The following is a 24,355-nucleotide window of genomic DNA, read 5'->3' as shown; positions in this document are numbered from 1 at the left end:
CTCTGAACTCCCGGGAGAGAAATACTTGGAGTATTTCTGTTGTGTCCCCCACAGTAGTCAGGGCGCGATGGCTTCATTTCCTGTTCTGAGCTGGGGAAAAAGTGTGTGTGAGTCTTTGACTGTGCACAATAAGAAGATAACTAAACAAAGAGGGAAGTGAGCAAAGCTTCACTCGGTTTCTACTTGCTGACCCAATAACCAGTGTTGAGCATTCCTAGAGCTGACAGCACACACATGGAGGGAAACGGCTCTTCACCCAAGCCAGGGGAAGCCTGTCAGTTTGATACATCACAGGGAAAGGAAAAGAAAGCACTTCTCTTCCGACTGGTCCAGGAGGCTTCTATGTTTGAGACTCCTTTTCTCTGTGTCCTCAGACCATAAGTGATTCAGGCAAACAGCTAGGAGCCAGAAGGGCTCGATTAGCAAGTGAGAGCAGCAGACATCTAACTTGGTGCCTGGGAACTCAGCCAGGCCAGCACCCCTTCTCCCCAGTACCCTGAGCCCCAGCAAGGCGACTCCCCTGACTTTTGCTCTGCTGCAGGTGTGCACCTGTAAATCTGGCCCTGGAAAGAGAACCACAGAACTTTTTGCTGCATTCACTTGAGCATCTATTTACGAGATGGGTTTTTAACGCGATTATTTCTCCCTGCCTTGATCTGATTACACGACCTTTTAGAATTTTCTTTCTTTTGTTCATTCATTCATCCATCCATTGAAACAAAGAGCATCTGGCATCTACTTCCTGCCGGGAAACTTCTAAGCCGAAATCAATAGAATGTTTCCCAAGCTTTAAAATTCCCTGCTCGTAATAGCAGCCTGTTAAAAAGGGACCTAGGGGGGTGCACTGAATCTAGTATTAGCGATACTAGGATCTAACTTCTGCTGTTTGCTAGTTATTCATGCTCTCCAAATCCCAGGTTCAGCAGCTTTAAAATGGGAAGAATTCCTCACAAATTGTTACGATTTAAAAGGGGAGGTGTGTATAAAACATTTTGTACTTGATGCCTAACACACACACACACACACACACACACACACACACACACACACACACACAGAGAGAGAGAGGGGGGGGGAACCCAACCCCCTCAACATCTCTTATTGCTTTACAGCCCTGGTCGACACTGTCATTCAAATTCATGTTGCTTCCTAGGACCCTGTTCTTGCGGTTTTAATCATGTGTGAGAATGAGACCTGTGTCAAGGTCAGCTGCAAGGCCCAGTGCTTGTGGGAGAATGGATCCATGCAGTCCAGTTAATAAATAAACACGCAGACATCAAGGCTACCGGCTGTCAGAGTAACAAGACTTTATGTTTTCCTGGCTCCTGTCATCTTCGGGACTGGAAGCACTTAATGAATTAGTCTCGCTTGCAGTCCTCCTGGGCAAAAATACTGCTGTGTCAACAGCGTGCAGTCACAGTAACCAGCCAGAGGTCAAGTGCTCCTCTGCGCTCCGCCAAGCAGGTCCCCAGAGCAGCTCTGCTGGGGGGTTTGTTTCTGATCATAAATGTACCAACTGTGTGTTTGATAATTTAAATGACATGAGTCAAAAGATAAGGTCTAAAGTTCCTTAGAAATCTGTTCACGTGGAGATACGTGTAGCTGCTGTTTTATTCTTTGTCCACATGCACACAGCACACCTACAGGAACTGAGACTATACTGTGTTCCCGGCGTTTTAAAATTTAACAACATATCATGTAAACTGCTCCTACATCATTTTAAGAGGCAGCTAGCTTACCATAGAAACCTTCTATTATTAAGCATTTCAGCTGATACTTGCATGGTTTGGTTAGGCTTGGATATGTCCCTAAAACATTCATGTTTGAGGAGTTTAACCCTGAGGGTGGAGTGTCAGAAGCTTTAAAGAGTTGCAGGTAGCAGGAAATAATTTGGTCCTTGAGGGCTTGCCCTCAAAAGGAATTGAAGAGCCAGGAGGGGGTGGCACACGCTTTTAATTCCAGCATTTGGGAGGCAGTGGGTTCGAGGCCAGCCTGGTCTACAAAGTGAGTCCAGGACAGCCAGGACTGTTATACAGAGAAACCCTGCCTCAAAACAAACAAACAAAAACAAACAAAGGCACTGAAGAATAGGCGTGATGGCATCTACCGTAATCCCAGATCCTGGAAGGTGGAGGCAGGAGGATCAGGATTGGAAAGTCATCCTCAGTTACAAAGCAGGTTCAAGGCCAGCCTGGGCTATATAAGACCCTGTATCAAAAATCTAGAGGAAACTGAAATAGTTTTGCAAGGCCCTTGTTTGTTCTCAAGAAAAGGTTTCTACACAAGAGTACCTCTGGTTGGTGATGTGGCTTAGGAGGTAGGATGCTTGCCTAACCATGCACAGGGCCCTGGTTTTAATCCCCAGCACCACATAGACTGAGGGTGCTGGTGTGCAACTGTTACTCACTTGGAAAGCAGAGGATGGAAGGGCAGACGTTCAAGGACATCGTCTGCTACAAAGCAAGCTTGAAGTCAGCCTGAGCTACAGGAGGCCCCGTGTCAAAATAACAAATGTGACCGGGATGTTAATACTGATTGTTAACTTGACAGGGTCTAAAATTCACCAGAGACAAGCCCCTGAGCTTGCCCTGGCTGTGAGGGATTAGCTATATTGGGTTAGTTGAGGTGGAAAGACCCACCCTCCTTGTGGGCAACACCTCCATAGGCTGGGGTTCTAGATAAAAAATAAAGGGGCGGGGAAGCTAGCAGGTCATAGGCATTACATTGCTCTCTGCTTCCTACTGTGACCAGCTGCTTCAAATTTCCATTGCCATGACTTCCCTGTCACCATGAGGATCTGCATCCTCAAACTGTGAACCAAAGCAAACCCTTCTTTCTTTAAGTGGCTTTTGTCGGGTATTTCGTCACGGCAACAAGAAAATTAATACAGTGGCCCATTTGGGGTCTCTCTTTGGCTTTCTGCCTTGCCATGTGACCTCTCCTTTTTTTGCGTGTTTTCTAACCTTTAAGTAGTACTGTCAATGGGGAGGGGGTCCTCATTACAAGCAGCGCCATGCCGCTCAGATAGCTAAACCTCTTTCACAAGTACCTAGCCTTAGTCATTTTGTTATGGACGGTAAATGGACTAACTTAAGATTGCTTTAAGTGTGCGTGCGACCTTGTGTTCTCTCTTTTGGCACTTGGGGGGGCACGAGGGAAGGACATGGGAGGTTTGCAGAAGTACATGCTGCTTGATATGGCAGGAGTGGGCTGGGGACCCTTGTAGAGCGTGAGAGAGGAGCTCTGAGAGAGGCTGTGCATGTAGAGACAGTAAGGAGCTCCTGGCACTGGTCACCCCCATCCCCCACCCCCGCCGCCCCAGCTCCTCCTCAGGCCTGCCCCAGTCTCCCACCTACTGTGAGCTGGTCCTGAGCCTCTTACACTGCCTTCCCTGTTCTGCTATGGCTCTTGCCAGCCTTAGCAGCTTCGGCTCTCCGTGTTCCTGCCTTGGTGCTCCCTTTCTGTCCACGTCCTCTAAGGCTTTGCAAGGCGGTGCCAGGCCCGGCGTGACCATTCACGAGTTTAAATTTTTTTTTTTTTTTGAAAATCAGGGTCAGTCTCTGCATCTTCTCCCCTTAGGCTGGGTTAGTGCCTCCTCCCTGGATGCCAACACCTCAGACTATTAGAATCCTGCCCCTTCTCTTCTAATACCTTCCGTGTCCATCTCTTGTCTAGTTCTTGGGTTAGTATGGTACATACTGTGCACATACTGGGTGCTCACAATGGGTGCTTCATCGGTATTACAATAAAGGAAAGCTATCTGGAGCTTTTTCTGAGAACTCTTGGATGTGCCCAAGGTACATGAGTCATGCAAAGCAAACAAGACAGGTCTCAAATCTATCCCAGCCTCTGTCATCCTCTGTGCTGTCGCTCTCCGTCTCTTGTCCAGACCATGATAACCATTGCTCTACTGATTGCCACTCAGTAGACAGATGACAGTCTACAAATATTAGTCTGTGGCTGGGCTCAGCCAAGAAAGTGCTTGCTGTACAAGTGTTAGAATCTGTGTTCTATCCCCAGAACTTACATGAAAGTGTCAGGCATGGTAGTACATGTTGGAGATGTAGACAGGAGGACACCTATGATTCCCTGCCCAGCCAGCCTTGCCTTGCCTCCTTAGTAAGCTCCTATCTCAAAAACAAGACAGATGGCATCCAAAGAACAACATCCAAAGTTGTCCTCTGGCTTCTACATATATATGTGTACATACGCATGCACACCCACATGCATACATGTACGTGAACATGACAACACATTCCGTGTCCATTACCTTCCTATACGGCCACCTGCATTACTTCAGAATATATTCTTAGTCTATAATTAATCTATAAAGCTTAGGCTATAAAGCTCTTGCATTATCTAGTCAGTTTCATTTTGTTTTACCTGAGCCCCCATTATCTTTCTTTTTGAGACAGGGTCTTATGTCACTAAAGCTGGCTTCAGACTCTCTATGTAGCCAAGGATGACGCTGAATTTCTGATCTACCTTTCTCTACCTTCCAAATGCTACTAGCCAGACATAAGCTACCACATGCAGCTTATGCAGTCCTAGGGTTCGAGCCCAGGACTTTGTGCATGCCAACTAGCCCCTTTGTTTTGTTTTGTTTTAACCATTTTTCTCTGTGCTTTTTATATGTCCCAGCCATGATCTTTCTTTCCGAGCTCCACATAACTGAGCCTTTTTTTGCCTTGGTATCACCTCACCACCTAGTAACCGGTGCTTTGCTACCCTTGGGTCTCTGCTTCACCAGTTACTCATCTCTGAGCCTTGCTTCATGGCCTTGGTACTGGTTCGTTCCCTCCTAACATCTTTATGCTAAGTAATTGTGGTTTTATTTTTGGACTCTATTTGATCATTTCTACCCTCTTAACTATGGAGCAATGCTTCTACCCCTCCCCCCGCACCCCAAGGAGATAATTGGCAATTGGACCCAGTTCTGGTTGTCGCACTGGGGTGGATGCTGCAGGCATCTAGTGGGAACAGGTCAAAGGTGCTGTTGAACATTCTACAGGGTACCTAGCTAAACGAGTGACTCAGGTATCAGCAGTGACAGTGGGGACGCAGCTCTAGACAATGAGCTGCTTCTTCGTCCACCTCCCCCCCATCTCTTTAGCACCTGGCCCTGCGTCTGACACACGGTGTGTGTTGATATGGAGCTGAGTAGTGGGGGACATTCAACAAGGCATTCTCAAGAAGAGCTGATACCAACTGCGATGCTGGGGCTGCTATACCAGGTATCACCCCTAGTTGCTGGTCTTTGGGGGGCGGGGATTCTGGGCATCCTAAGTTTGCCAGTGCGGCATCCTGGGAGCGGAGAACTCAAGGAACTCTTCTGTCATCTAAGAGGAACGTACTTAAGAACCTTCTTAACATGCACAGCCACGCTGCCCTGGGAGGATGGGTGGGTAGACAGAGGCCAGGAAAGAAGGACAGAATGGAGCCGTGTGTGTGTATGTGTGTGTGGGTGTGTGTGTGTGTGTGTGTGTGTGTGTGTGTGTCTAGAGAAGTGCTAGCCTGTCACACTTACACTCACGGGAAACACAGAGAGTCTGGGAAGTATAGAAGCATAAGCAGATATAAAGACAGAACTAAGATAAAGAGTGGGGAGGGGGTGGGGAAATGTTAGATTTTTTTAAAATTTTATTTCTGTTATTTTTACACTTAAACTATAAAAGGGCTTGACCTGGCTAGTTTTTTTGTTTTGTTTTGTTTTTGTTTTTGTTTTTTGTTGTTCGAGACAGGGTTTCTCTGGGAAATCTTGGCTGTCCTGGACTCACTTTGTAGACCAGGCTGGCCTGGAACTCACAGCGATCTACCTACCTCTGCCTCCCGAGTGCTGGGATTAAAGGCGTGCCCCACCACCGCCCGGTGACCTGGCTAGTTTTATGTCAACTTGACACAAGCTAGAGTTATCAGAGAGGAGGGAGCCTTAATTGAGAGAATACCTCTGTAAGATTGGACTATAGGCAGGCCTGTAGAGCATTTTCTTAATTAGAGATTGATGGGGGAGGGCCCAGCCCATTGTGGGTGGGACATCCCTGGGCTGGTGGTCCTTACTTCTTAAAGAAAACATATCCAGTGAGCCATGTGGAGCAGGCCAGGCGGCAGCACTCCCGGATGGGCTCTGCATCAGCTCCTGCCTCCAGGTTCCTGTCCTGTCTACGACCCTGTCCTGACTTCCTTCAATGCTAGACTACAGTGTGGAAGCAGGAGCCAAATAACCCTTTCCTCCCTAAGTCCCTCTGGTCATGGCTTTTTATCACAGCAGTAGCAACCTAACTAAACCAGGCCAGTTTCCAGGAAACTGCATGCAGTCTTTCCCTCCCAAACACTGTAGTAAAATATCTGGACTTCAATTAAAAAAAAAAAAAACTTCATTTTTGGGGCTGAAGATATGGTTTAGTGGTTAAGAGCACTGACTGCTCATGCAGAGGACCAGATTTCAATTCCCAACACCCACACAGGGTAACTGTAACTCCTATTCTAGGGGATCTGATACCCGCTTCTGACCTCCACAGGGACGAGGCATACACATGATTTAAGGCAAAATATTTACCCACTTAAAGTTAATAAAGATATAAAATATAATTAATGCCCACCCCCTTAATTTGCATTTGGAAATTCCAGAAGACCTGGTTATCATTCATCTTCCAGAAGGGGAGCATTTGGAAATCGGGTGAGGATTGAGGCAAGCCTGGAATCCTTAAGTAAACACGCCTCTCTCCGCAGAGGACATCATCGGCATGTTTTTTGGGCAGGGCTATGTTGCAGAAACACAAAGAGTAGATAGAAAGCATCCAGAAGAATCCTCTGCCGTCTACCTTTCTTACATGGCCTTTCCAACGGAGCTTCAGGAATTCAGTAATCTCACCATCTAAGCCTGTGACAGTCTGTGTGTGGAGACTGCACGCTACAAACACCTCTGTCTTCACCACCCTGTGTCTGCAGAGATGACCCCAGGTCAGTGAGGATGGAGACTGAAGAAGATGCTGGCTTTTAGCAGCAATGTTCCCTTGAGATGGTCTTGACGCCTGTAGGTGTTGTTCACATGGATTTTCTGCCACTGTCCTGAACATAACAGGCTTAAAAACATAGCTATCATTTCCTCCCCAAAGTGACAACTCCCGTTCCTGTCAACACAATCGTCATTGTTCAGTCGCCTAGCCCCAAAACATTGCATCTACAACACTTTGATCCTCCTTAGGGACCGCTCCAAACTTTTGCCTTTCTTCTCATTCCTCATATCGCTCCATCCTCTTTACTCTTAGCAAACAACATTGTCTCTGTGCTGGAGGAGACTCACAGCATCAGGAGGGAACCACCCATCTCTGTTGCCCCAATCCTAGCCTTAACTAATCTTACCCAGGGTTACCCAAAGCCTCATCTTCTTTACCTCCCATATAAAGTCTGAAAGCGGGGCTGGAGAGATGACTCAGCTGTTTAGAGAGCACCTGGGCTCAACTCCCAGTATCCAACTGGCAGATTACAACTGTCTGTAACTCCAGTCCCAGGGGATCCAACATCCCCCACAACACACAGACATACACACAGGCAAACCACCAATGCACATAGAACAAAAAGAAATCATTTAAAAGAAAAGGTTTTTCTGGCTCACCCAAGGCCCACTCACGGTCTAGGTCTAGGTCTGACCCTCCCCACAGTCTTTACTACATGACAGTTCCTGTCCTTCTTCCTTCTCTTCCCTCTTGGCTCTGTCCTTTCAGCTCATGGGTACTATCAAGTTTCTGTCACTCTTAGAAACAGTTCATTGCTTCCACACAGTTTCTCTTCTTCAGGGTGCAGCTTTGAGGAATAAGTACCCTTGAAGTCTTCACAACCCTGCAACAGCCACTGTCACCCTACTGCTATACTTCTCTGCCCATCCGCAGCCAAACAGCTCCGACATCTGCATCTGCTGCTTCTGCCTTCTCACAATGTTCTGGGCTCGCTGAGGCCTGGCCCCCAGCTCCCGCCTGCTACTCTGAAGCTGTTTCTGCAGAAAGTCTTCAATGACCTCCTTGCTGTTGCTCCCAGATACTCTGCTATTGACCAGTTGCTCCTCCTTGAAACTTATCTCTCATTTTTCTCGTCAGCCTCTCACAGCACTGCCTCTCCTGGTTTTACTTACACCCACTGACAGCCTGGTCCCTCCTGACTCCACCACCGCACTTGTAAACATGGGTCCCTCAAAGTTTCTGTCATTTCCCCAACATGTCTACCTTGGGTGCCTATAGGATCACAGTTGATCCCTGAGTTCCAGATTTGTGCCTCTCAAAACATTATATTCTTAAATGCCCCGTAGGCGTTAGCAATACAAAAGGTTAAAAACTTGCTCTGTAAATTTCCTTTGTTTTCCTCCTCCTTCCCCACCCAAAGCCTCAAAGCCTAGAAACCTGTGGGTCAGCCCTTCTCTTTCTCTTCTCTAAAGTCCAGTCGCCACATTCTATGCATTTTCTAAGCATGTCACTCAGATTCACATCACTATAACAAAACGCGTGAACTTTACAAAGCGGCAGAGTTTACTCCATAGGTTGAAGCTTCCAGTTCAAGACCAGGGTGAGCTGTTGCTTTGGGCCCCTGGTGGAGTCAGGAGGGAACAGCAAAGGAATGCTTCTGTTCTCTACGAGCTAGAGGGATCCCTGCCCCCAAATCCTCTTGAATGGCACATTCCTAACAACATAAAACATTGCAGGTTTTACCAGCTCTCGATGATGCCCCCCATGGAAGCCAACTCTAACACATGGCTGGAATAGACCCTTTCTTCTCTGTTCTTAAATGCCATTGTCTTTGCTTGGCTCCTTAACTCATGGCCAGATTGTTGCAACCTGCTTATTTTTTTTTTTTCCATAAACTATTAGTACCCAATTCTGCCCATTAAGCTATATAAGGCACCTACTGTCCTGCTTTGTTCCAGGTGTTTTACATCTGGATTTTATAATTATACTATGAGTACTGTGAGGGCACAGGTCATGCGTAGTATTCTAGAATCCTCTAATGTTCCCAGAGCAGCAGGGGCCACACACTAGGTGCCCCCAAAAGATATGAGGCAGCAAGGAAGCCTATCTGCTAAGAGATAGGTTATATTCTGGGGTGAAGGATGCTATTCACCTAATTCTACTGCCATAGTTACAAAATGTGCTGTGTGTCAGGGCAGCCTCAGCAAAGATGTTGGTAATGGTTTCCTGAGGATCCTGGGAAAAGGACCCCATCAAGATGTTACCATGGGTTGTGGTGGTTCCAGAAGAACTTAGATAACTTTGAAGATCTGTCTGTTTGTCTGTTTATTTGAGATAGAGCCGCTCTACATAGCTGTGGCTTGTCTTGGAACTCATTGTGTAGTTCAGGCTGGCCTCAAACACAGAGATCTTGCCTCTGCCTTCCAAGCGCTGGGACTAAAGGTGCGTACCACCACACCCAGCCCATCTTTAAAGACCTTAAATTTATGGGCAGCTATCTGCAAAATTTTTTGTAGTTCAGAAGCAGTTGCTCAGGGTCCTGGCATCTTGGGCCTGTGGCCTAACTATTTTGCAATGATTGTTTCATCTTGAAAAGAAAGAGGCAACAATTTAAATCCTGCACGAATCTCTTCTGTTTTTCAGAATTCAAGAGGGTTCTGTTTCCACTGTCTTGAAGCCCGTGCTGTTTGCTGTACACCCTACCCTATCACTGACTTTTCCTCAGGAAGAATTTCAGCATCTTCATCTGGATGAAGATCCAGGAAAACTTCAACACAGAGAGAATCGTTTCCTCCACACCTTGATGCCACTGGCTACGCCTTGCGTTTCGCTCACCCACCACTGTGGTCATAACCAGGATTCATTTCACTGGAGCTGTCAACCCACACTTAGACTTCCAGTCTCCTGACAATCGTTCTGCCCCTCATCATAGTGACTGTGGCCGTATCCCCACCCCTACCCCACCCTACACAACTCCTATACCCAAACTGCTCCTCCGCTGTTTGCAAGACAGAGCTTTCTAACATATAAGTCAGAGAGTGTTGTGCCCAGCTCAGAAATGTACATTGGCCCCATATCTCCTATGGGATCAAGCCACAGTCCTCAGCCAAGCAGACAGCACACTATGCTGCCGTCTACTCTCATATCTCTATAAATGGACATTTCACATTTTGACATGACTGGGTTATATACAGTTCCTGGCCACATCATCTACTCCCAGAACCTCTCTCTGACCAGAAAGGCTTTTTTTTTTTTTTTTTTTTTTTTTTTTTGCCTATCTAAGACGATATCTTAGGTTCCAGCTCAAACACCAATTTCCCCAACCCTGCCCCAAAAGTCTTCTCTGTCTAGCCCAGGTGTAGCTAGGGGCTCTTTCTCCTGGGTGCCCCAGAACTTTGTGAGGCAGCCATTGCAACATTTACCTTATCAGATTCATAACACGAAGGCAGAACTGTTTCTATTCATTGCTGCGTCTCAGCCCCATTTGCAGGCCTGGCTTAGAGTTGCTTCAATAAACATTATGAAAGGAATAAAGGAACGGGTTCCAGATGTGGCTTGTCCTCTATTCATGTGAGGTCCAAAGAGATTGGACACTGGAATTAATTGAATCTTTTCTTACCCTGGCTCCGTGCCCATATGATTAAGTCTCCTAATAGAATTGGCCCCCGCTAAACAGCACATACAATCCCTCAGCAGGAAGCAGCAGAAAGGCCTCCAAGTGCTGAGAGAGAAAAGAGCTGGGTGGTTCAGTGGTGTCTGACCACTCCTAGGGTACTAAGTGCCTGGGAGAATTAGTGAATATTTGAAATTAAAACTAAATAAGTGCTAGCTACTGACAGTGAGGATGGAAGTGAACGGTGACATCGTACCTTAGTTGGTCACTTACTCTGTGTCAGCCACAGTTCTATTTGGGGGTGAGAGTTCATGGTTATCAGTTTTGTTTTACAGATTAGGAAAGCAGCCCAATGTCACACAGCTAACACGTGCAATACATTGGCGCTGTCTAGCTCACTCTTTGTCTCTTTGCCGAATCCTCCCTACACCAGTCCTAAACCTTTCCTCTATCTTGCCTCGCCTTTGGCTTTCTTCTCTTCGGCAGACTGACTTCATCTGCTCCTCCTCCTTGGTACCCTGGGATGAAGGATGCTCTTTGCCCAAGTCTTCTGCCAACACAGGGAGAGACGTCCCTTTCCTCCAGAGGGCAGCTATGCATCCATCTTTCAGTAATCTCTCACTACAAATGACCCTTTCACTTATAACCTTACTGTTAAATAAGATGCTTCCCGCTGGCTTTAAAAACCACAATGACAAGAACGCTACACTTGAGGCCCACCCTCAGGTGTAAGTCTGCAGTGCACTCTGAGGTGGGTTTTTGTGTGTGTGGTGATGGGCACAGGTTTAGTTTTCTCTTCCATGTGCACTGAAGAGGCTGCCCTTTGCCCGCTGCATAGTTTTGGCGGTTTTGGTGAAGATTAATCAAACAAACAAAAGTGGGTGTATTTAGGAACTTTTAAATTCTGCTCGGATGGTCTAAATGTCTATCTATTTTCACTCTAATCTATTTAATTAGTGTAGATTTGTAACAGATTTTGACAGCAGGGTTGCAGCGTCTCTGGCTTTGGGCTGCTCAAGACCATTTTGTATATTTGAGGAGCTTTATGGTTCTACATGGGTTTTAAGATTATATGTGCGTATTTTAAAATTACATTTAGCGATCATGTATTTACTTGTTCTGTGTCTGGGTTGGGGGATATGCATCACACGGCACGTGTGCTGAAGTTAGAAGACCAACCCTTCCACCATATGGATCCCAGGGATCAAACTCGGACCGCCAGGCCCAGTGGTGCGTGCCTCCCCCTGCTGCGCACTCTCATCCGTCCCTGTTTTGTCTTCCTCCCTCCCTCCTTCTCTTTCTTTCTTTTCCAAGACAGGGTTCTTGTAAAGCCGTGGCTGTTCTGGAACTAGCTCTGTAGATCAGGCTAGCCTCAAACTCATAGAGATTTGTCACTGCCTCCCGAGTGCTGGGATTAAAAGCATGGGTCACCACTGCCTGGCTCCCTATTCTGTGTTCCTATAAAAATGCCACTGGGATTTTAACAGGGCAAGAAAGGAATAAAACTGTTCCTATTTATAGATGACATGACAACACACAAAGCCCTAAAAAAAAAAAGTATTAGAACTGATCAATGAATTCACCAAAGACACCAATAAAAAAAAAAATCAGCAAAGTCTAATTGTGTTTTAGCAACATTAAGCCTTCCAATCTGTGAATAAGGGATAGCCTTGTATTTGATTGTGCCTCCTTTGATCAATGTTTTGTAGTTTTTAGTGTGGAAGTTTTCCCTCTTCCTTTGTTAATTTTACTTTCTCTTGAGTTCTCTCTCTCTCTCTCTCTCTCTCTCTCTCTCTCTCTCTCTCTCTCTGTGTGTGTGTGTGTGTGTGTGTGTGTGTGACTGTTGTCCTAATCAGATGACTAGATGGTTGATATATAGAAATGTACCTGGGGCTGGGGAGATGAGGAAAAGCACCTGTTGCATAACCATAAAGACCCAGAGTTCAGATTCCCAGAACACATGTAAAGGCGAGCCACAGAGGTTCCGGTCCATAACTCCAGCACTGGGGCTAGTGAGGCAGGAGGATCTGGGTTTGCGGATCATCTAGTTGCCTGACTATCAAGATCCAGAGGTTCAGTGAGAGACTGTCTTTTAAAAAAGGTGGAGAGCGATAGGAGACATCTGTAGTGACTTCTGGCCTGCACACATTCATACAGAGGAGATCATGTCTACATGTCTACATGTACATGCACACATATCACACACACACACACACACACACACACACACACACACACACACGTGCTCACACACACACAGTGGGGAACATGCATTGTCAATTTTATAACTTGTATTTTAACAAATTCTCTGGTTAATTCTAACATTTTTGTGACATGATGAGAGTTTTCTTTAAATAGGGACCACTTTACTCTTTTCTTCCCTACTTCGATGCCTTTTGTTTCTTTTTCTTCCCTAAAGGCTCTGGCTAGGACTTGTGCTGTTATGTTGGGTATGTGTGCAGTGTGTGCACATATGTGTATGTGCATTCTCATGTGTGTGGTTCTCTTTGCCAGTGTATAAGCCAGGGTCGCTGGCCTGCAAGCCTCTGAGCATTCTCCTGTCCCTGTATCCCTCCTTGCCGCGGAGTCTTAGAATCACAGACCCACCACTGCATCCAGCTTTATGTGTTCTGGGGAATCTTAACGCAGGGTCTTCCATTTGCACAGCAAATGCTTTACTCATAGAGTCATCTCCCAGCCCCAGAATGACTCTTTAAAAATAGAAATTCTAATCATGTCACTGCTTGACAGACTTTTTGCTACTGTGACAAATACCCAAGAAAGTCAACTTAAGAGGAAGGAAAGTTCATTTGAGCTCACAGTTTCAGAGGTCTCAGCCCATCTACAGGGAAGCTATGATGGCAGAGCGGCTTACCTCATTGCAGCCGGGAAGCAGGGAGGGGACAGGGGGAGGGGGAGAGGGAAGGGGAGGGGCAGAGGGACAGAGAGGGACAGAGGGAGGGGGAAGGGGAAAGGGAGAGGGAGGGGGAGGGAGAGAGGGAGAGGGAGGAGGAGAGAGGGAGGGGGAAGGGGGAGACAGAGAAGGAAAGGGAGAAAGGGGAGGGGGAGGGAGAGGGGGAGAGAACTGCTCTAGCAGGCTTACTCTTCCCTTTCTCTCTTCTTCCATCCAACCCTCTATCTAGCATATAGTGTTGCTCACATTCTCTTCTTGCCCTGAGTTAAGACTCTGGAAATTCCATCCTCCCAGCGCCTAGAGTAGGCTTTGTTAATCTCTGGGTGCTTCTCAATACGGTGAAGTTGTCATCAAGGTCAATCATTATAGCTGCCCTGCTGCATAGTCCTTCAGAGCCACTCGTCAAAATCCGTAATGTGACCAAAGCTCTGTGTTCTTCCTCCTCCCGCCCTCTTTCACTCACCTTGTAGAATGCTCCCTCAGTCTCCAAACCCTACAGCCAGCGGCCTTTAGTACCTCAGATGCCATGCTCTCTCTAAGGATGGCCTTTGCACCTTCCTGGGGTGTCCTCTTTCAGCTTCTGAGCTTTTCTCCTCCTCCTCCCAGACACATCATTATGACACCATGTGCTATTCTGTAGCTTTAATCACAGCATCTCTTCATGGTTCTTTAGTGGTCAGTTTATTTCCCCTGAGCAACTTTGAGCTTTATGAGAATTGGGACGTTGGCTGTTTCCCTTCCTTCTCACCAGTGCATCCTGGGACATTTGATAAATACTTGCCGGTGTTTTGAAAATGCAGTGCTCACTTTTCAGTCCAATCCCATCTGGCTTTTTAGCCTCATTACTTTGCTGAATTTGTCCTTGCTGAAACCATCAACAATCTCCAAATGCCAATACTTCCTTGGCATCCTGGTGTTCTACCAGCTGGTGTGAGGCTTTCCTGCATTAAAATAGAATTTGGGTAGTCTTCCCCCCAATTCATAGGGAAAGAGGGGGCTGATAGAATATTTTAACTCAATGTTTTTGTTTTATACGTTTTCTTGACAGTTGGTACCTACAGTAGAATCTAGCACAAGATGTTTTCCTACTTAGTTCCAAATTAGGTTTTCAGTAACTGTGATGTACGAATATTTCATAGTTACTCTCCAAAAAGAATCATGATTTTCCTGGGTTTCACTACATGGAAGAATTTTGAGCCCCACTGGCCAAATCCAAAGGAATATTTTTGGTCGTCTAATTTGTTCTCTTTGCAGTACTGGTTATCATGCTGTTTGGTCATTTTTAGAGTCCAGTACTTACTAAGCACACATTATCTTTTCAGGCAGTCCTTTGTCCCCAATTCCACTACGGCACTTAACACTTGCTGTGATCTCCGTCATGCACTGTGCGCTCCTGGATGGTACAGAGACCATGGCAGTGTCCACCCCGCCTGTCCCTCCACAGTTAGAATACCACTTGTGTCACATGCAAAAGTGAGTAAATGAAGAAGTGAACAAAATGGTGAGGCAGGCGTTATCCTTTCCCTGTGCTTGGTGTCCCCACTGAAGAACCCACTGAAGCACAGCGACCTGGGACAACAGAAATGGTGGTCTTTGCCATATGTTATATAACGTACCATCTGCTGCTGTTTTTCAAGTAAAGCTTACCTTATATAAATTAGGACAGTATTACAGGTCCATGGCATTTCACTTCTAATATCTAGAAGGCGTCACCAAGACATATTGCTTTTTATTGTACACACCTCACATATACATGCATATCTAGTGATTGATGTGTAGGGATATAAATAGTTCCACTCTATAAATAATTTTGAATGCCATAAGCTGCAGATAGGATTCAATAGTGGAGTACTTACTAGTGTGTGTAAGCTTTGGGCACCAATGGAAAGATGTAAGAAAGAAAAACAAAAAAAGGAAAGAAGGAAGGAAGGAAGAAGAGATAGAAAAAGGGGGAAAGAGAGGAGAGGAGGTGGAGAAGAGAAAAAAAAAAGAAGAGAAGAAAAAGAAATGGGCCTACAGCAGAAGCTGCGTAAATTACGAGGCTATATCCATGTTTCTTTACGTCATACTGTAACCCTGTGTCTTGCCCAAGCTATTCTCTTGGCTCTGCCCTTTCTCTTGGGCTTGTCAATCAAAACCACTCTATCGCCTAGGTCTACTTCAAGGATCACATCCAAAGGACCTAATCATCTACCAGAGACACTTCTTCAGCCTCTGGTCCATATAGCGCCTCTGCCCCTGACAGCAAGTCACCTGTTTCTGTACTTAGCATTTCTGACTTGCCCATACTGCCTTGTGGGTATCTAGAGCCTATGGACCATGCCTTGCTTGGCTCCAATTTCCCAGGGCCTGGAGCAATGTGTGTTTTCCCAATTCCAGCGAGCTGAGCTGACCATTCACTACCAGCGTGCTACGTAAGCATCTTTTTCTATTTTTTAAACTGAGTGGGCTTTCCAGCTCTCCCCTTGATGGCTGGATTCCAGCTGCCTTGGCTAAAAGCCCAGGCCAGCTTCTTGTTCCCACCTTTGCAGGCAACCACAGGACATCAAAAAAAAAGCAATTGCCTTGTGTGTGTCAGAATTTACCTGGGGAAAAACTCAAGCTGTTTCTTTCTGAAGTGATACAGAAGTCAGAAGGAGTTCTCACCAGTGAGCTACGTGAGAGCAAAGCTCTTAGGGCTCTTGAGCTGTTTCTTCTAAACATCAGACAGACTCCCAGCTCAGACCCAAGGCCCGAGAGATAACCTGCTGACCTTTCTCCTTAGTACAGACACATTTCTATACCATGAGTATCTGGACCAAAGCAATGACAATCACCATTCCCTGGGGGACATCTCGAGCTGTCTCAGTCCTATCATATATGTATCATCTATATCATATATATGTGATAGAAGAGAGATAGGAATCTAACCAAGAATTCAGATAGCTTTGTCCCTGCTCTGTGACATATACAAACTCACACATATTGCAATGATTCCGGCCAGCAAAGCATGGGACTTCCCAGCCACACCTGGTTATAATCCAAGCAGGTCTGTATGTGCCCAGGTGATGCTGGCATATTTATATCGCAAGTTACTGTGCAGAGAACAAGGGCAAATGGCGCAGGATGAGCAGAGGGCGTCACAGAGTGGCTCCGGCCTGGAAAGGTCGACCTTGTGGCTGGCGGAGTCTTTCCGTTATCCAGCCAGTAGGCTGCTCTGCCTATGGAAAGGCGAGGACTGTATCTAGCATCCCATCCTCTCTACAGTCTTTACTTCCAGTCTGGGTTGCCATGGGACAAGAATTCTTAGGGGAATGGTAGTAAACTGGGCATCTTCGCTGATGAAAAATAATCAGTGGGTACCTCTGGAAACTCTATTTAATGCAGCAAAAACCTCCTTCCTTGATCAAATACTCTGAGGGTCATAGAACCCTAGACTCCAGAATGACTTTCTTGTTAATTAATTATAAACTGTTCGTTAACGGGTCTGCATGAGTGTATGCCACGTGTGTGCAAGCGCCCACGGAGGCCAGAAGAGGGCGTCAGATCCCCTGGAGCTAGAGTTACAAGTGAGGTGCTGCACATGGGAACCAAACTCTGGTCCTCTGGAAGAGCAGCATGTGCTCTTAACTACTAAGCTACCTGGCCAGCTCCACCCCAGAATAATTTTCAAACCTGTTGTGGTGGTTTGAATATGAATGGCCCCCATAGGCTTACGTATTTGAATGCTTCAAGAATGGCAATATTTAAAAGGTTAAGAGGTGTGGCCTTGTTGGGGTAGGCGTGGCCTTGTTGGGGTAGGTGTGGCCTTGTTGGGGTAGGCGTGGCCTTGTTGGAGGAAGTGTGTCACTGGGGGGTAGGCTTTGAGGTTTCAGAAGCCAAAACCAGGTCCAAGGGTTCTCTCTTCCTGCTGCCTGTGGATCCAGATGTAGAACTCTCAGCTCCTTCTCCAGCACCACATCTGCCTGGGTGCTGCCATGCTTCCCACCACGCTGATAATGGACTAAGGCTCTGAAACTGTAAACCAGCCCCAGTTAAATGTTCTTTTTAAAATAAGAGTTACCTTGGTCATGGTGTCTCTTCACAGGAGTAGAGCATTGACTAGGACACCCGCTTTTCCAAACATACCCCTCCCCATCTCGGGTCCACATGCGACCCCCAGAAACGGAGCTACATATCTCCCGATGTCGCCACACTCCTCTTAGTCCTTTACCAAGGACTGCCGTGCAGTCCCCTGTCCCACGATAGCAGTGAGACATGAGAAGAAAGATGGCTGTGTGTATTCACGGCTGGATAACCATGCTTTGTCTACACAGCTCGGACAGCCTCCTCTCCAAAGGCATCTCCTCTTCCCGCTTGCTAAGCACAACCCTGCGTATTTCAAAGGAATTCTGCATGGCCCTGAGTCCGTTGGCTTTGGTCCAAAGAATTTGAGCACCACAAAGGAAGTGGAAGGCATCACCAACACTTCAGCTGAAGAAGTGCGTGAGGGAGTATGGCAGGCACAGGGCAGGAAAAGGATTTTCTGAAACGTAACACGGTTCAAAGTTCAAAAGAAACAAAGGGTTCACAGTCCCATCGGCCCCCGGGGTCGATAGTGTTAGCCTCTGCGTCTGTGTTCAACCTTCTCTTGTATAACATAGTATAACAGTCTATACATCTTATTTCCTCCTTGGGAAACATCCCCACCAGTTAGTTATACAGGAAACTTCCCAATTCTTTTCCTATAGATGAGGACAGTGCTTGACTGTTTGGAAGTAGGACGGAATATCCAACAATGCTCCCTTCTGATGAATACATAGGCTCTCCTTCCATAGCTCAAATAATGCTGCCATATACTCATATCTTTGTGTCCATGCGCAAGTACAGCAAGCCGCGAGTTAAATCCCTAAAAATGGAGTCATTGGGACAGATGGGCCGGGAAGTTTTAATCTGGGTGGGTATTTCCAAAATGTCTCCAAAGAGGTCGTACCACTTGGCTTTCCTTCCAGTAATTTATGAGAGCGCCTGTCTGCCCAGAACCTCACCCTAATCACTCTTTTCACTGTTTGCTGACTGAAGGGGGCGGGGCCTAGGTTACTGTACTTTGCATATAAAAGCCAGTGACCAGCACTGGGCTTTTTTAGACCAGAACTTTCATCAGCATCTGTAAAAAAAAAACAAGCGTTTACTCACGATGCTTCTGGATCTGGGGCACCAGGAGCTGTTGGTTCTTACAGAGAGAAGCATGGTTCTGGGGATCACGGCAGGATGGGGGTAGGGGTGGGGCACGCGGGGTGGGGGTGGGGCGCAGGGGTGGGGTTTGGGGGTGGGCGGCGGAGTATTAGAATCTGAGAGATTGCGCTCTAGGCGCGGCTCTGCTACTTACTAGCTTTATGATCTTCGCAAATTATTTTGTTTTCCAAATCCAGACTCCTCACGTCAAAAAGGGAGGTAATATTGATTTTGCAACGCCTTGCATTTGACAGACAGATGATACTTAATAGTGGTGCTTAAGTGGCAGTGGCCTTCCTCAGAGTTAGTAACCACCAGGCCAGAGTTAACCCCCCTGGATACTTTTCACAAAGGATGCTCTCCCTCCCTAGGCAGGATGAGCATTCCCAGTTCCTCATCTGGGCCGCTTAGCTTCCTCCACAGCCTAAGTAGATCACTAAACTCTTACTTTGGGCCTCTGAGCAAAGGCTACACCACCAGCTTGTCCCTAGGCCAGGTTTCCCTGTTGCCAGAGGATGTTGTACACGAAGGACAATGCTCCCTTTTCAATAACAGATGCGGAGGCAAGAGATAACAGCAAATTCTCTGACAGCATGCCAGCCAGCACTGTTCTCTCATCAGCACCACACTCCGTGGTGATGAGATCTTGTTTCTGAGGAGGTCACCAAAGGTAAATCTCTAGTTTTGGCAGCATCGCCCACAGCCAGGGTTTCTATTTGTCTCCTCGGAGGACTCAAAGTTTTCCATTCAGGCCGACAGCATCTCCTTGCATTCCCTGGGATGGTGGAAATTGTGAGCCTGTTCATGGGGGAACTGAGAGGAGACTGGCTGCTGATTTGACTAACACACATTAGAGAACCACACTTGAGTTCTCTCTGGATGCCAACGAGACTTGTCTCTTTCGGCTGGCTTAGGTCTTTTCCTGCGTGAGAGCTGGGTGCTGAGGCTGAGAAAGTGTAACTGTTTATCAGAGTGGGCCTTTGTTCTTTCTTTCCTTTGGTTCACCTCTGGCAGGTCTGAAGGGGACAGGATCAAAATTGTCTGTGGCTTTCAGAAACCTCCCTAGTATAGAAAGGGGCTGCCTTTTCTTCGAAGACTGCAAACCCTAGGGAATCTTCAGCAAAGCAAATGTACAAAATCTTGTCTCCTATCACTGGTCCCTCTTCCTGTCTCTTTTTGTGTCCGGAACTGTCTCTCCTGGGACAGGCTCTGACACGGGCAGGACACAGAGAACCCACTGCATACATCAATCCCTGGCAGGTACAAGGCTGCCTCTCTAGAATCGGTCCCCCAGCCTACTTGGGAGAACCCCAGTTCCTGTTCTTCTCCAGTTAGGCCAACAATGTGGCCCCGTACTAAGAAGAGGATCTGTTGCCCTCCCAGAGTGGAAAAGCTCAAAGAATGTTGGATGCTGGCCACATTAAACTTGTTAAAAAGCACGACCGTCCAGGGCCAGGGCCCCACAGCTCCATGCAGAAAAAAAGGAAGGTCCTGGTGAGACCAAGAAATCAAAACAGACAAAAACAACGCCCGCCCCGCCCCCTCCCTCAATAAAAATCAAAGCGGCCAAAGGCAGCCCTAAGGTGCTTACGGCTCTTAGATCTCATTCCTGCCTTCATTCTTTGCCCTCTGAGTCTCAGGGCTCTGAGGACGCCACCCTTCTAAGGAGTCTTCTGAAGCACTAACATGCGCCAGCAAAGCTAGGGGTGACCAGGACCCGGTAGGAGCCTTTGTCCCTCCATGCCTGGTCTCTATTTAGGTCAAGCCTTGGTGCCACTAGCCGAAGCTTCCTCGTGGCTGACACGGGGTCCGGGATGCAGGTGCAAGAGATGGGCCTGGGGACTCAGGAGCGAGCGAGCAAGCAATGGACTTTGCCAGGGAGCCAGATCTCTTAACAGCCAGGTACCGCCAGGCTGCCCTGGACCTGGAGACGTTGGCAAAGACGCCTGTCCGCCAGCTCCCTTCGGTTGTTTTGCACCTCCCCCACCACCACCACCACCACCACACACAGCCCCTTGAAACCACAAAGCACCTCTGCCTTCATTTTTTTCCTAAAACTTCAGGGAAATCCCTAGCAAGCCTGAGGGAACCTGGACGCATCAACCGACGGCTGCTGATGAGCAGGGCAGCGCCCTCCAGCCGCCCCCGTCCTCCCCCCCGCCCCGCACCCACTATTGTTTAGTTCCCGGTGCCTAGGAGATCCCGGGGAAGCACCCGGTGTCGCCTGCCCTGTGAGTGGTCTCCAAGGGTCCCAGAAGGTCGCCAACGCTGAGGCTCAGCCGCTGAGCCCCGCCCCGTGAAAACAAACGGGAGCCTGGGAAAAGGGTGCGGGGCAGATCGGTGGGGACTGGTGGAGGTCAGGGGATTCAGAGGCCAGCAGTGGCCCAACCGCGCCTCTGGGAGCTACTCTTGCGGGAGCTAGGAGGACGCAGAGCGCGGAGCCAGGTCCAGGCGGGGCGCGCTGCGCAAGGCAGTTCTGGAGTGCGCTTACCTGGGAATTCGGGCACCCTCGACAGCGCTCCGGGGCCCGGCACATCCACGCTCCGAGCCCGGCGATCCGTCCGCTGCTCTGCCTCGCCGCCTGGTTCCTTCTGCGTGGGTAATTACCTCGTAGATCCGGCGGCCAGGACTCCTCCGTTCCTCTGTGGCTCTCTCGAGGCACTGCCCTGGGCTCTGTGTGCCTTCCTCCCAGCTCCGGTGGCCCGGCCGGCCCACGTGAGGCTGCTCTGCCCGCCCCGGCTCAGAGCGCGCAGTCCGAGTACCCAGCCCAGAACCTCCTAGCTCCTCCAGGTGGCGGGGGATGGGGGCAGGTGCTGAGAGACCTGATTGGCGCTGGCGGGAATCCTAGGAGAATCCCCAGCCTGTAAGGAGTTCGTTGGAGTGGTCGTCCAGAAAAACCTCTCACCCAGCTCCACTGCGTTTAAGCCCAAGAAAAGCAGACCCCAGGAGTCTGGTCTCCCAAGGGATGACTCAGTAGCGAGGGCTTGGCGAGCTGCAGATGGGGTCCAGTATGAAAAATCTAGCATGAGAATTTAGGCGCCAGAGTGTGTCGCTGTCCACTGAGAGGTTGCCTCGACAGCTACCTCAAAGGCTTCTTTTCCTTTTTGCTATTCTCAGACCTGGGAGTCTAGCGACACCCGAGGGGAAAGAGTTAGAGTGTGTGCTTGTGATGTCAGATCTGTCAGGAAAGGGACAAGAAGGAGGTTAGTGATGCTAGGGATTTCTTAACTGACATCTCTTTAAAAATTTTTTTTTACATCTATTTCTGTCAGCAGGTGTACATACTATGACCCTGTGTGAAGTTCAGAGGACAACTTACAGGAATCAGTTCTTTCCTTACACCATGTATTTCCCAGGGATTAAACTCAGATGATCAGACTTGGCGACAAGTGCTTTAAGACAGAGAGTTAGGGAAACTGTACCCCAAACAGGAAGAGTATACAGTAGTCCTTGGAAGGTTTGCCCCGAGAACAGGGAAGGGGAGGAAGGGAAGCTGGCCTAGCCAAAGCTTCTCAGGCCAGAATTCCTTTCTCAGGGTTCTGTGTGACAGTTCTGTTTGGAGTACAGATTTGGAGGAGCGAGAAACTCAATTAAGGGAGCTTTCCCACGACATCATTTTTCTTCAAGGAAAGGATGACAGATTTGAGAAAAATAAAATAAAATTCTGACCTTGAGAGATTATAGGTTCCCAGTCTGACCCAATCAAGGAATAAGAAAGACATCATCAGGCTAGATGACTTCATTATTCTTGATTCACTGTTTTTAAGAAAGTGACCATCTGCGGCCAGCTTCCCCCTCCACCCTATCACTGCAGGGGACTTCTGTGGTTCAACACTTTGTTACTCTCTCTTCACAGGTTTCAAATACACCGCCCACATATCCATGTATCGCCTTTTTTTTTTTTTTTGCACAATCAGATCTCACACCCACATGTCTTTCTCATCTGTTTTTCAAAGGCAAAACAAAACATGAGAGCCCTGCAATTCCATTGCAGACCTTTACACAGAAAAGCAAGGCACACAGGTTAACAACCCAGTCTATGTAACTACCATCTCAGTTACTGCCAGGACCCAGAGCTGCTCCGACACCTCTTCCACTTCCCTACCCCTGCATCACATCCTCGTGCGGGTTTAAGGCTTTGTCTATTTGTGATTGCATCCCTGAACACCATTACTACTTCTGGTTGCTTTTAAGCTCTCTATAAAGCAGAACAACACAGCAAGCGTGCACAGGTTTTCTGCCTGTGCTTTTTCTTTGATGCCTCTTTGGTTACATGGTTGTTCACATCACAATTCAGTTATACACTTTTGATGTTCAGACTGTTTCTAGGTAGCATCACAGGAGATGATGAATTGCCCCACGTGGGTGCTGGAAATCACACTCCCGTCCTTTGGGAAAGCAGCATGGACTCTAAACTGTGGAGCTATCTCTCCAGCCCTCACCGGTGGTTTTGAGGAACAGTACAAAGAAGGTCAGGGATGCGGCTCAGTTGGCAGAGCGCTTTCTTGGCATGCGCAAAGCTCTGGGCTCCATCCCCAATCCAGTATAAAGTCCCTATGCCAGGCAATGCCTGTAACCCCAGCACTTGAGAGGTAAAGGAAGGGGGACCAAAGTCCAAGGTCACAGCGCTATTAATAAATAGTTTCAAGTATCCACATACCCTTTACCTAGTCTTCCCTATTGGTAACATCTTGAAAATTATAGAACAAGATTGCAAGGTGGATATTTTCACCAACATCGTCAAGATATAAAACATGTCTGTACCACAAGAATGCCTCTTAGTGTCCTTTGGAATGCAAACTTCCCTTCTGAGCCTCTCCTACCCCTGACTTCTAGAAACCATTTGCTGTATTGGTTTTCATTTCCAGAAATGTGTGGTTTTGGGCACACTTTATAAGAGAAGCCACCTAGGCATTCTCTGGAGATTACTTCCTGTTGTCCTGTGTATCAGCATCTCCTTTATTTCTGTTAACTGAGCAATATCCCACCGCCTACACATGCCTGCCGCCTCTTGTTAACCTGTTCTCTCATTGGAAGACACAGTTTTGGCTGTTTGCGGTTTGGAGGCTACTACAAATGAAGTTGCCACAAACGTTCACAGACTGAATTGTGCGTGAACCTAATGTTTCATATCTTCAGGATGGACGTCCAAGCATTCGAGTGCTAGGTCCCATGCACTTGGGTGCTTCACGCGTCCGCCAGTCTATCTTCAAGAATAGCCACGGCGTTCTCCTCACTAGCCGTGAGGTTGACCCAGCTTCACATCCTTGCCCCCACCTGATGGATGCTGATGGGACTATCACCCGAATCCAGGTGGTACTCACACACTGCCCCAGACCGTTTCCTTGTGTCTCTTCATCTTGTGTGAGAATCTGTGTATTTGACAAGTTCTTCTGGCATCTGCTTATATCGTGCACATAAACTCATACAGGAAAACACATACACAAACATTTTTTTTAAAAAAATTCAACTAAAACCTCTGTACCCATTAGCCACTAGCACTCCATTTTCTATTCTTTCTGGTACTGGAAATTGTTCTAGTCACTGCTTGGTGCGCAGCTGTGTTAGCACCACAGCACTGGCTGGATTCAGTGGTGTTTGTGCCTCTTTCCTCTCCTCTTCCTCTTTTCCTCCTCTTCCTCCCCTCACTTTCTTGAAATAGGGTCTTTCTATGTAGCC

At 47.6% G+C, this 24,355-nt stretch overlaps 1 protein-coding gene and 1 long non-coding RNA gene across 6 annotated transcripts in view; one reads left to right on the top strand and one right to left on the bottom strand.

Moving 5' to 3' along the window:
- LOC311592454 overlaps positions 1 to 10,461 on the top strand; it is a 33,056-nt gene extending 22,595 nt beyond the window's left edge. For both annotated transcript variants that reach the window (XR_014777418.1, XR_014777419.1), the window contains exon 2: positions 9,600 to 10,461. This is a non-coding gene — a long non-coding RNA (uncharacterized lncRNA). The remainder of the gene's footprint in view (positions 1 to 9,599) is intronic.
- FAM163A (family with sequence similarity 163 member A) overlaps positions 1 to 21,659 on the bottom strand; it is an 85,885-nt gene extending 64,226 nt beyond the window's left edge. For all 4 annotated transcript variants that reach the window (XM_084772778.1, XM_084772780.1, XM_084772777.1 and 1 more), the window contains exon 1: positions 21,168 to 21,659. The gene's annotated coding sequence lies outside the window, so the exon portion shown is untranslated. The remainder of the gene's footprint in view (positions 1 to 21,167) is intronic.
- Between the last annotated feature and the right edge of the window lie 2,696 nt (positions 21,660 to 24,355).

The sequence above is a fragment of the Acomys minous genome (genome assembly GCF_964271855.1).
Source record: "Acomys minous genome assembly, chromosome: 1".
In the NCBI taxonomy this organism is placed as follows: Eukaryota; Metazoa; Chordata; class Mammalia; order Rodentia; family Muridae; genus Acomys; species Acomys minous.
Note: the sequence above shows the minus strand (reverse complement) of the source record. Positions and strands in the feature narration are given on the sequence as shown.